The sequence below is a fragment of the Pristis pectinata genome, chromosome 20 (assembly GCF_009764475.1).
Source record: "Pristis pectinata isolate sPriPec2 chromosome 20, sPriPec2.1.pri, whole genome shotgun sequence".
Lineage (NCBI taxonomy): Eukaryota > Metazoa > Chordata > Chondrichthyes > Rhinopristiformes > Pristidae > Pristis > Pristis pectinata.
In genome coordinates this window covers 23,591,407-23,604,190 of record NC_067424.1, presented here as the reverse complement: position 1 = coordinate 23,604,190, position 12,784 = coordinate 23,591,407, and the positions used below count along the sequence as shown (strand labels likewise).

The 12,784-nt window shown below is 37.5% G+C and overlaps 1 protein-coding gene across 8 annotated transcripts in view; it reads right to left on the bottom strand.

Annotated features, from left to right (window-relative positions):
- The window catches only part of LOC127580822 (metabotropic glutamate receptor 4-like), a 903,581-nt gene that overhangs the window by 18,711 nt on the left and 872,086 nt on the right, over nucleotides 1–12,784 (bottom strand). The window lies entirely within an intron of this gene.

The following is a 12,784-nucleotide window of genomic DNA, read 5'->3' as shown; positions in this document are numbered from 1 at the left end:
TACAATGAATTAGGATTCCAATTCTATGCCAATTCTGACTAACACAGGAATACATGGGCAGATTCCCTTGCATAACTTTGGGGATTCTGAGCATGTTCAGGTTCTGCTGCTGGATTCCACATGGAGAATCTCTATAAATACAGGACTTAATTACCACTGAGCGGCTTAATGACAGGTGTTTACTTCAGAACCACATCCAACACAATTTGGACCATTATTTTGTTCATTGGAATGTTTGAAGAAAGTGCACCTGTCAATATAACCATGTTGGGTATGTTGATGACTCCTGTGCGAACATAAGACAGCTTTAGGCATCTGATAATTTCAAAATTAAACTGGTTATCCAGACCTTCTACAATGCTGAAACTAAAGCATAAAGGGAACTATTCTTTCAGATCATTGGTTAAGCTGCAAATGGAGAACATCACCAATTTTGTTTATGAATGATATACTGGCCTTTGGAGGTTCAGAAGCAATCTGACATATAGGGTCTATAAGTGTAACTTTATCTTCAAAAACTGAGTGCACCTTGTTGTATGACTACTGATACTTTGTTACACCAAATTCTGCCATGAGTTGTTAGTTTAATGTCTTTAAAAGAGGATGTTTCGTCGATAGTGTGACCTCTGGGGCCTTACTTATCTTTGTAAGTAGCGAATCTAAGGAGTTGATGGACATTACAAGAGAGCTGTAAGAAAGATGTTCATATTAAAGAATACACAAGCAAAATTCCTTTGCATAAATTTGAGGATTCCCAACATATTCAGGTTCTACAGTTATTCTGAAATAAAAACAGGAATTTCTGGAATATCTCAGCAGATCAGCCTGCTTCTGTGGAAAGTGAAACTGAGTTAACATTTCAGGACCATGTCCTTCATTGTTAATCTCCCTGAAGTAAACTTGCTTCTCCCTCCACAATAACTGTTTCACCTGTTGAGTATTTTCAGGTACATTCAGCTTATAGCCCAGTTTAGAGAATTTAAATTAATTCAGCTACTCTAAAATACTGGACCTATTTATAGCAGCTTAAACTTGGAGGACATGTAACAAGGGTATGTAAAATAATGAAGAAGCTGGATTGTTAGCCTGCCAGTGGACACAGTGGGACGATAAATTTGGTGCAAGTTAGGACAGGAGCAATAAAGTTTCTGAAGAGGGGAATTTAATAGAAAGTTGGAAGATGGGAAGACACTAAAAGTGCATTCAAATAGTCAGATCTATAGCAATGAAAGGAATGGGTGAGGATTTCAGCAACAAATGATCCAAGGCAATGGTCAGATCAGGGTAATGTGGGACTTGGCCTGGACATGTTGTTCAAATCTTGCCTTGGGATCAAATACAATGGCAAGCTTGTCGTACAGTAGTACAAAGTTGTACAGTGCTGGTCTGAGGAAATAGATGAGCTTCTACGTGACTGCTTTGAGTCAGTGAACTGGTCCATGTTCAAAGATTCAGCTGCCAGCCTAGATGAATATGTCAGCGCCATCATGGTCTTTATCAGCAAGTGTATTGAGGACTGTGCACCAAAGAGGACAATCCGTGTGTTCCCAAACTGGAAACCATCGATGAACCAGGAGATCCACTTCCTATTGAGCTTGAGGACTGCAGCATTCAAATCAAGTGACCCTGATCTTTATAAGAAATTGAGATATGACCTCTGTAAAGCTATCAGAGACACCAAGAGACAATACCAATCCAAAATCAAGTCCCAGACCAGCTGTTGGTTGTGGCAGGGCTAACATGCTATAACGGGCTACAAAACAAAGTAGGGCAGAATCGTCAACAACAGTGTATCCCTTCCCAATGAGCTAAACACATTCTATGCTAATTTTGAAGTGAAAGGAATTGGTTTGTCACCACCCACCCAACAGCCTCCAATGTACCTGAACCTGTCGTCACCATTGAGGACGTATGATCAGTCTTCTGGAGAGTGAACCCGCAGAAAGCATCTGGCCCAGATGGTGTCCCTGACTATGTCCTTAGATCCTGCACAGATTAGCTGGCAGGGGTATTTGCAGACATATTTAACCTCTTCCTGCTTCAATCTGAGGTTCCCACCTGCTTTAAGAAGACCACTATCATCCCGGTACCTAAGAAATCAAGGTAACATGCCTTAATGATTACTGCTTGGTGGCTCTGACATCCACCATCATGAAATGCTTTGAGAGGTTGATCATGGCACACATTAACTCCAGCCTCCTAGAAAACCTCGACCCACTGCAATTAATCTACTGCTGGAATAGGTCTATTGTGGACACCAACTACCTGGCCCTACACTCATACCTGGAGCATCTGGACAGTAAAGACACTTACGTTAGACTATTGTTTATTGACTACAGCTCCACTTTCAATACTATAATTCCAAGCAAACTCATCACCAAACTCTGAGACCTGGGACTCAACATCTCCTTTTGTAACTGGATCCTTGACTTTCTGACCAACAGACCACAATCAGTGAGGATAGGCAGCAACACCTCCAGCACAATTATTCTCAATACTGGTGCCCCTCAAGGCTGCATCCTCAGCCCTCGCCTCTACTCCCTACGTACTCATGACTTCATGGCCAGATTCTGCTCTAACTCCATCTACAAGTTTGCAGATGATACCACCATAGTGGGCCGTATCTCAAATAACAATGAGTCAGAGGACAGGAAGGAGATAGTGACATGGCGTCATGACAACAACCTTTCCCTCAATGTCACCAAAACAAAAGAGCTGGTCATTGACATCAGGAAGAGGGGTAGTGCACATACTCCTGTCTACATCAATGTTGTTTAGGTCGAGAGGGTTGAGAGCTTCATGTTCCTAGGAGTGAACATCACCAATAGCCTGTTCCTGGTCCAACCACGTCGATGCCACAACCAAGAAAGCTCACCAGTGCCTCTACTTCCTCAGGAGGCTAAAGAAATTTGGCATGTCCCCTTTGACACTCATCACCTTTCCTGATGCACCATAGAAAGCATCCTATCTGGATGCATCACAGCTTGGTATGGCAACTGCTCTGCCTGTGACCGCAAGAAACTGCAGAGAGTTATGGACTCAGCTCAGCACATCACAGAAACCAGCCTCCCCTCCATGGAATCTGTCTATACTTCTCGCTACCTCAGTAAAGCAGCCAGCATAATCAAAGACCCAGCCCACCTGGGACATTTTCTCTTCTCCCCTCTCCCATCTGGCAGAAGATACAGCAGCCTGAGGGCACATACCACCAGCTTCTATCCACTGTTACAAGACCAATGACTGGTTCCCTTATATGATAAGATGGAGTCTTGACCTCACAATCTACCTTGTTATGACGTTGCACCCTATTGTCTACCTGTACTGCACTTCCTATGTAGCTGTGACTCTTTACTCTGTATTCTGTTATTGTTTTACTCTGTACTACTTAATGCACTGTGTAATGAATTGATCTGTATGAACGGTATGCAAAACAAGTTTTTCACTGTACCTCGGTACAACTGACAATAATAAACCAACATCAATACCAATACCAAAGTTGGTATTGTATTAAAGGATAGTGAATTCACCATGAATATATATTGGGTCAATGTGTCCAAGGGGTAACAGAGAGAATTTTTCCAGATATGTTTTCCTCTAACCTTGAATATTCTTCTTTCTCTGTCTCTTTCAGGAGATTACATGCCCCTGGGAAAATGATGGTAATGACTTTCTGAAGTTGGGATAGATTTGACGTGTTAGCTGACCTCTCCCCCCCTCTCATTTTGTTTTCAAATGTTCAACGTTGCTTTTAAACATGCAAAAATAATGCAAAAAATAATAGCAGCCACATTGTTATTCCAATGCCACAACATTGCCCTGCTGCAGATTTCCTGTGATACAGTTCCATTATAATTAAGCCATTTACATGTTAATATTTATCAAGTTAAAGGACAGGAATTGCAAATAGGAAAGTTATATTTGGAAACAAGCAGAGTGTAGTCAGAATTGTTTGTGCACAATTGCTTCTGATTCACTTTAAACTGCAGCCAATGTATGCTGGAACATTACAAATCAATTCTGCAGGAATAAATACTTATTACTTTTCATAAATTTAACAAGGCAAATGCCATTAAATGCTAAATATTTTTAGATTCCTTTCAGCTTCAGTCTTGTAATAACAATTCTTTTGAAGTTCTCATTAGTTGACATCCATGTAATAAGATAAGATAAGATATCTTTATTAGTCACATGCACATCGAAACACACAGTGAAATGCATCTTTTGCGTAGAGTGTTCTGGGGGCAGCCCGCAAATGTCGCCACATTTCCTGCACCAACATAGCATGCCCACAACTTCCTAACCCATACGTCTTTGGAATGTGGGAGGAAACCGGAGCACTCAGAGGAAACCCATGCAGACATGGGGAGAACGTACAAACTCCTTACAGACAGCAGCGGGAATTGAAGGTGAGCGTGGATAAGTTCAAAGGAGATATGCAAGAAAAGTTTTATTTACAGAGAGTAGTGGGTGCCTGGAAGGTGCTGCCGGGGTGGTAGTGGAGGCAAATATGATAGAGGTGTTTAAGAGGCTCTTAGATAGGCACATGAATATGCAGAAAATGGAGGGATATGGACTTGTGTAGGCAGAAGTGACTAGTTTAGTAGGTTTTTAATTACTAGCATAATTAGTTAGGCACAAAGGGCCTGTTCCTGTGCTGTACTGTTTTATGTTCTATGTGAAAATCTGTGCCCACATTGCAGTGATAAGATTTCACTGGAAGAAAGCAAGCATCACAGATGGACTGGAAAAGCATAAATTTCCTTTTGAATATAAACATTGTGTTTCAAATTGCTAATTTTGTCTGACTATGCAGTCAAAAATGAATTAAATTTAATACATTTTTAGTTTAAATTCAGTAATAATACATTGTTCATTAATCTAAAAGCATGGTGACTGTATTAGCCAATTTTTTTTCATTTTACTATTTGTTCTGAAGCCTTGGTTGGAAAAGGAGATGGAGTAATTGGTGAGTAGATTGGAGAATTGGATGCAAATAAGTTCTAGATCAGACAAGAGTTGACACTAATAGATAGTAGAACATATTAGATGAATAAACTAAAAGCTGCTTCTTCTTTTTCTGATAGAGTGAGGGGGGCAGGGAAGTTTAGTTTAGGAGCTGGAAAGATGGAGCCACACTGCTCAGTAGTGAGTGAAGGGTGGAGATGCAAACAGAATGCAGGCAGCAGAGATATCAGTGATCTTTGGTTCATGGGGAGTGAAAGATGGGATACGAACAAAGGAAGCTTGGGAATATATAATCTTAAGTGACCTGAAAAAAGAAAAATATATGCATCAATGAATACACAAAGTCAAAAGCAAAGACACAGAATAATACAAGAGGTGTATGAAGGTGGTTTTATGCTGGAAATGAAATGGGGTCAAAGGCATAGCTAGGATTCGAACTGGACGGAGATGTGTGAACAGACTGTTCCAGTTCAAATAGTGGTTGGGCAGATGGTTAGGCTCAATGTAGGATAAAGTTTGTGAATCTGCAACTAACCTGCCTTCATTCCTTCCAATGCAGGCAGAGATTTGCATGATTAAAATGTGCAGCCAGAACAAACCGAGTTGATCAGGACAGCAAGCACATAGCAATTGCAGTTTCTTGTGTCTCTATTTTATTGCTCCACTGTGATGTAGGGTCTCGGTCTAAAATGTTGACTATCCTTTGCCTCTACAGATGCTGTCTGACCCACTGAGTTCCACCAAAAGTTTGCTTTTTGCTCCAGATTACAACATCTGCAGCCTCTTGTGTCACCATTTACACTACCCTGTAATATCTAAAATCAGTTTGCACCTCAAATAGAAGTTCACTTTGACTGCAACAGGTTTGGAGGTATCCTATGATAGACAGGTGACCCAAGAACCTGTGAAGAATGGCACCACACAGGAGAGATAAGATGCAATTGTTTTCTGAAGTGGCACTGGAGGGAAAAGAGAGAAAGAGGCAATGAACCGTTCTGAAAGATGAGTAGACCCTTCAGACAAACTCTGCAAAGCCAGCTGATTGGAAGGTGAATGAGTTGTCAAGCTCCATAGACCTAGAAATAATGCTACACATTCAATAACCTTACAAGTATTGTTGAGTACATGCATCTTTAAGTCCTATATCTCATCAAATGATACAGAGGAATGGAAGATTTTTTTAATGCAGAGTGAATATGATTTGAAACTCAGTGAGTGTAAGGGTGGAAGGAACAGAATCAGGCATTGCTTTCCAAATGGAATGGCACAGACACTTGAAAATAAATAATTTGCAGGACTACGGGAAAAATATCAGGGAATGGAACCAATTGGATTATTCCACAAAGAGTTGGCAAGGGATCCATGATCCAAGTGGCTGTTTCTGTGCCATAATAATTCTAAGTCTCTAGAGGGGGTGAATCTCAGGGATGATGTAGAACAACCTGGCAGTGTTCATTCTCAGGAAAAAAGGAACACTTTTCAATTACAAAAAGATGGAAAAGAAATCATACAACTGAATTGCTTAGCATTTGCTGAGCAAGTGCATCACTGACCTCAGTAATTGCTCCAGCATAGAAGTATTGGCAATATCCACTAACATGCTTGTGAAACAAAGCATTACTCAATGACTCAACTTCTAAAGCAGCACAATATTTGGGTCTTGCACAGAAGCACAGAATGCCACACATCTTGGGTGAAGACTCCATTGTCAACAGATGTTCCAGGCTGTCACAGCAGTCTGGCAATCCCTCCTCCAATAGATTACTGGCATTCCCGTTGTGTCTCTGGGTGGAGGTTGATGTGGAGGGTGTCACTGACTCTAAGGAGCACAAATATGCTGTTCTTTTTAAGAATGACAGTATTCTGCATTCATTCCCCCTGAGCCAGCCATTACAGACTGCTATCACTTTTGCTGAGGTGGTGCAATCCAGACCTGAGGTTTTTTGGCTCAGCACTTTGTCAAAGAGTTCTCCTAGAAGTCAGCATTCACGCACATAGATAAGCTAGGACAGGCAAGGGCATGTGGAATACAGATACTGAGGAAATGCACAAGAGAGGTCTTGGCCTTTTCTGTGCAATATGCAGTGCTTTGGTTTGTATATTTGTATACATTGTATGTTTTATTTTGTGTTGCCCTTTATTTTTCCTTTCATAGACAGCAAAACCATGGGCCCAGCATTCCTATCAAATTTTCGGAATGCATTTGAAAGTTCCTGACATTCAGATGCATTTAAAATCAATTAAAATGCTATAAGCAATTAATATCTTTTAATTATTTAACATGTTTTTTGAAGAATCACTTAAACACTTAAAATCACTTTTAAATAATTAAAACTTTTTGGCAAACACAAATATTTTAGATTTTGCTGTCTTCCTCAATGCTACAAAGCAATGTCAACTTAGATTTTTATGCTCTAGTCTCTGGAATAAAACCAATTGACTTGGTTCCAGTCTTTTGCTCTTTTATCGGAGTCATTCTTTTTTTTCCTTTCAAAATTAACCAATGAACCTTTTTACATTATGTATTCAAGCAGTGCATTACAAACCAATGTCATCTGATGCATTCCTAAATTGTTACAAATATATTGCTATATTCATTAAAATTGAATAAGAGAATTGAGCTGCATTTTCTTGCAAAATATATACATTTTTTAAATCCAGCGGTTCATTGATCTAGTCATATTTTTACATCAACGTATAGACATGATGCACCAGAAAGCTGTTGCAGCAACTTCTTGAACCAAATATTTAGCTTGGTTGTTGTTATAGAAGAAACGGTTAACTAGCATAAGAGCAATGAGGTGTGTATGATTTATAACAATACAAACTTAATTTTTCATAACTGTTTGAGTCACACTGTGTAGGTGTTCAGCAAAATCACCTTTACTGTAACAAAAAATTAAAGTGAAGGCATAATTACAACTAGTATATACGTAACTGTGGGAATACTCATTGGTTCCTGCGCTTTGAAATTAAATAAATGGTGAAACAAACAACATCTTAAATTACAACTGTTGAAACCAAGATACCAAAGATTGTACATGAACACATAAAAAAAAGCATTGGGCTATGAAATTATGATCAGATTATTAGGCATAATGTGTTGTGTCCTCCTCGCATATTTTAGATTAAAACAAACTGATTGCAATTTCCAATTGTCTTTGTGAACGTGATATTTAAATAGGCATTACTGCTGATGTGCCTAAATTAAGCAAAAATCCCCTCTCAGATATGTCATTTACTTCCCCAGACCAAATCTATAACTCTACATTGAAAAAAGACACAGTTACAGATTTGTTTTGGTACCATCCCCAACACAATGTGGTTTTCCCTCTAACAGGGAATTTTTTAAAGAAACAGTTCTAGATTAAATTTAAACTATAGAATATATTTTAACAGTTGCCAAGTGATTTGTCACTCAGATAAGCTAACTCGTTCTCACACTCTCTATTTTGTCAGCAAAGATATATTTTTCCATCAATTTTTAAAATCACTGAATTGATATTTTTCTTAAATAATAAAAAAATTAAAGGTTTCATATTAGCTCAGCACTAACCTAAGCACACTGACAAGTCTATTTGGTTTATATTTCTGCTTGCATCACTACAACAAAATGATTTTTCAAAGCAAGTAAGCAGTATGGATTGGATTTTAAAGCAAACACGTTAACATTCATACTAAGGAGGAAAAGGAAATAAACAACTTAAATCAAAATTAGTCACCTGAAACTCTCTTTACAATTTGTCTGTAATGTTTTAGATGCTTCAACTGAAATGAAAACCCTCAAAACATTACTTTGTTGAATCATGTATTCAGGATCTTTCAGCTAAATTCAAATTTAAAAGTGTATGAGCTTGTTAATCTATGTGCTGCTCTTTTTTCAACATCAAATTCTGATTTAAAATTTATATTCTAAACGTTTTCTCATGATATGATAGCAAATGTAATATTTTTAGAACATAGAACAGTACAGCACAGGAACAGTCCCTTCGGCCCACCGTCTCTATTAAACCAAGCCATCCTAATAGTACATATGTTAGTCCATGAATAAAATAGCTTTGGTTTCTATAACAGATCCGCAACTTCATTTAAGAAATGAGTTGAGTATTTTAAGGAATAATTCACCCGTTTGGATGATAAATTGGGGTGTGGGTGGATCACCCATCTTTGGCAGAGCAAACACAAATGTTATTCATTCTCTCATTTAATACAAAAGCTGAATACCAAATTCTAGATGCAAACTGACTAAAGCACACAGTGAATAATTAATGCCGCCAATGATTGAACATTCTATTGTTTTACTCTCATAGATGGCTTTGTTGTTTGTTATTGGTATTAGTTAGACAAGTTTATTGCCAAATTTATTAAAAAGCTCCATACAAGTTCTAACACCATTCGTGAAGTACACACTTAGTTTGTTTTCTTGTACACTTATAAATTTTACTACAATAAATTTCTTATGCCATTATTTTGGCTGCTTACTTATTTTGTCCAAGTTATTACATAATTCTGAGACATTTAACTCCACTGCCTCTCTATGTTTATTACTCCCTGTTCATTTACAGTATTTGATACAACAAGCCTCTGCGCTCCTGTCAAATACCTCCCATCCACAAGGAACACACCAGAAGGGGTCTGCATGGAAAGACCTGTAGTTTCTGCCAGCTGTTGCTGGTCTTCTCATTGCAATTTACAACATCAGTGAACTCAGTGCAAATGCTTGAGGAATTTCAAGCTCAAGTTCAATACAAACTGAGATACTGTGATCTATTGTCCTAGTTGAAGAAACATTGCACTGAAAACTAGTACCACTCACAAAATTGAATTGTTCCCCACTGAGAGTTTCCATTAATTGTATTGATTTGCAGGCTTTTCATTCTCTTGAGAAAGATTTTGTAAATATTGGCCTGGATTTTCTTGAGAAATGCTGTAAGTTCCACATGTAACCGGTTGCATTTTTCCTAGTAACCATCAGTGATTCGGGACTTGCTGATTATGGCAACAGAGTCCAGCAGTAGAGCATTAATTCCCTAAAGTTTCCTAGTGGTTATACTTACAAATTTGCCTGTGAACCTGTGCCACATTAGACCTTTCATTGCTTCAGTGATTCCACTCATTTCAATGGAGAGCAATAGTTGAAAGGGAGAGAGGTAAGCTTTGTATAATTAATATTTTTGAAAATTTAATTTTGTTAAGTTAAATTCATTTAAATTATTATCAAGTGCTTTCATTTTTAATTGTTCAAACATTTAAAAAAATACAAATATTGTGCTTATTTTTTTATTAGTTTTTGAATGCTTTTGGGTGTTTGTGAATGGCAGCCACCAACATTCAAATTAGTTCACAGCTTTGGCAGCCAGTTCATCCCAGAGAAATTACTTCACTATCTATCAAAGTGTTCCTGTAGGATTTATGACCAGATGGCCTGCCACTTTCCAAATTTTGCACAAAATATTACAGATCTGCATTGGTGGGGCTTTCTTTCAATCACAAGCTCTGTTTGAAAATTTTGATTCAATTTAGTCAATTCCAAAAATTGGCCTTGTCTAGAACAACATCATTTGGGTGTGAGAATATTTTACATTGAACATGTACACAGGAGGTTACAGTAATGATGGGTATTCCACTTGTAAGATTAATTTATCAATCATGATTTGACAGCTGGGATCAAATCAGTTAGCAACTCTCAACTAGGCAAAGGATCCATTACCGTGTTAAGGGCACATATTTTGAATCTGAGATTCCCATTTTAATTGAAAAGTTAAACAGACATGGTGAACTTTAATAAAAACTTTGTGTAATGGCACATAATAGCTTTAAAAGGTCACTGTCAAGGTTAAATCATTTGCATAATTGCACATAAGATGAGCAATCAATTATAATGGTATTATAATTTGCATGTTGAAATTATTGTTAAAATAATTGCCTGCTTTCCATATTTTCCCCATGGGATTGGATAATATCATAGTTAATATTTTCCTGGCTGTCCTTAACTATGCTCATGTTACCTCATGTATAATTTTTTCTCATAAAATTAACTCTACTTTTAACAATTCTAGAACTATTTTCATTAGAAAATGTATTATTCCTGACAATATCCATCATATTTTACTTTAACCTGGACATCATAAAAAGTCTTCCCTTTTTCAACAACCCTATGAAACAGTTAATTTGCAGTGAATAATCAGATCATGTCTAAATTTTTTGGTTGGACTTACTTACTTCGAACAAAGTATTGTCGGATCTTCACTCATTCTGAGTTATGTATATTTGGGGTTAGGGTTAGCTTGTATCTTTTATTTGTATATTTCCTTAGTTTTGCTCCTAATTCTATCCCACAATTTAATTCCCTTTTCATTCTAAACATTCTCCTGAACCATAAACCAATGCCCTATAGTAAACTGATCCTTATGACTAATCCATTATTTGAATTAGGCTGAAATTCTTGAGTGTAATAAATTATTGTGGTCAATGTTTGGATTCATCATGTTGCATGTATTAAGCACATCCTAGTAGTTACAAGATCCTTAAATTCCTAAATAATAAGCATCATTCAGTGGAAAAAAACATATAATACGAAGAAAAACAACTGTACACTAAGTCAGCTTGGTATTTCCCATTAAATCAATGGAAAAAAAAGAAAGATGATCCAAAAAACCTTTGGATTCTAAACAGAGCTTCTGTTGGTTCTGGCCTACATCAACATGTTTTTGAAACATTTTCTATATCCTGTACCTTTGTGTCTGACTGACTTATCACAAGTTTATTTTAGTCAGCTGACGCAATTCAAATATAAAAAGCAATAACATGAGATATAGTAATTCCATTATAATATCAAGTTATTGCATATTCTTCCAGCAAATGCAGTCATGCCAGTAATAATATAAAGCTTCTTTTTATTCTCTCCAAAATCAAGAGCATCATTGTTGGTCAGTTTCAAAGTATTCACTTTCTTACCATCATTCTTGTTCCAATACACCTGTAAACAATACACATGTAAAAAACCTTTTAAACTGATATACATACAGGAAATGTCATTTTTTCAATGCAACTGTAATGTTTACAAGAACCATGAAGTAGATAAATGAAAGTAATTTTTAGACTGAATTGTTTGCTCATATGTGTCAAAATCACAGTACAGTAGTATAGAGGACAGGCACGGTAGTGTAGATGGCAGGCACGTTAGTGTAGCAGTTAATGTAACACTATTACAGCGCCAGCGACCTGGTTCAATTCCGGCCACCGTCTGTAAGGTGTTTGTACATTCTCCTTGTATCTGCATGGGTTTCCTCTGGGTGCTCCGGCTTCCTCCCACATTCCAAAGACGTACTGGTTAGGAAGTTGTGAGTATGCTATGTTGGAACTGGAGGCGTGGCGACACTTGCAGGCTGCCCCCAGAACACTCTATGCAAAAGATGTATTTCACTGTGTGTTTGATGCACATGTGACTAATAAAGGTATCTTGTCTTATTATTTCATTTCTGTAAGAACATAGATTAACAAGCACAATTTTCTTTTGTACATTTCTGCAAATATTGAAAATAAGGAAGTTATCCAAGTAAGATAGAAAGTTCTGTTTTCATTTCATATTTCTATCACCTGCAGCTTTTTTTATTTTAAGAGAGCCAAGTAAAGCTGGATCATGAACAGCTTGTGTTCATGTGAATTGAGGCACGTAATCTACCTCATTAATATTCAGCCACAATCATTGTATTTCATTCTCTTCTTTATATAATGTATGATTGGTTTAGAGATGCATATTTTAAATGAAACCCTGGGGCTTGACAATGGGTCTTGGCAGCCACAGCTGGGGGAGAAT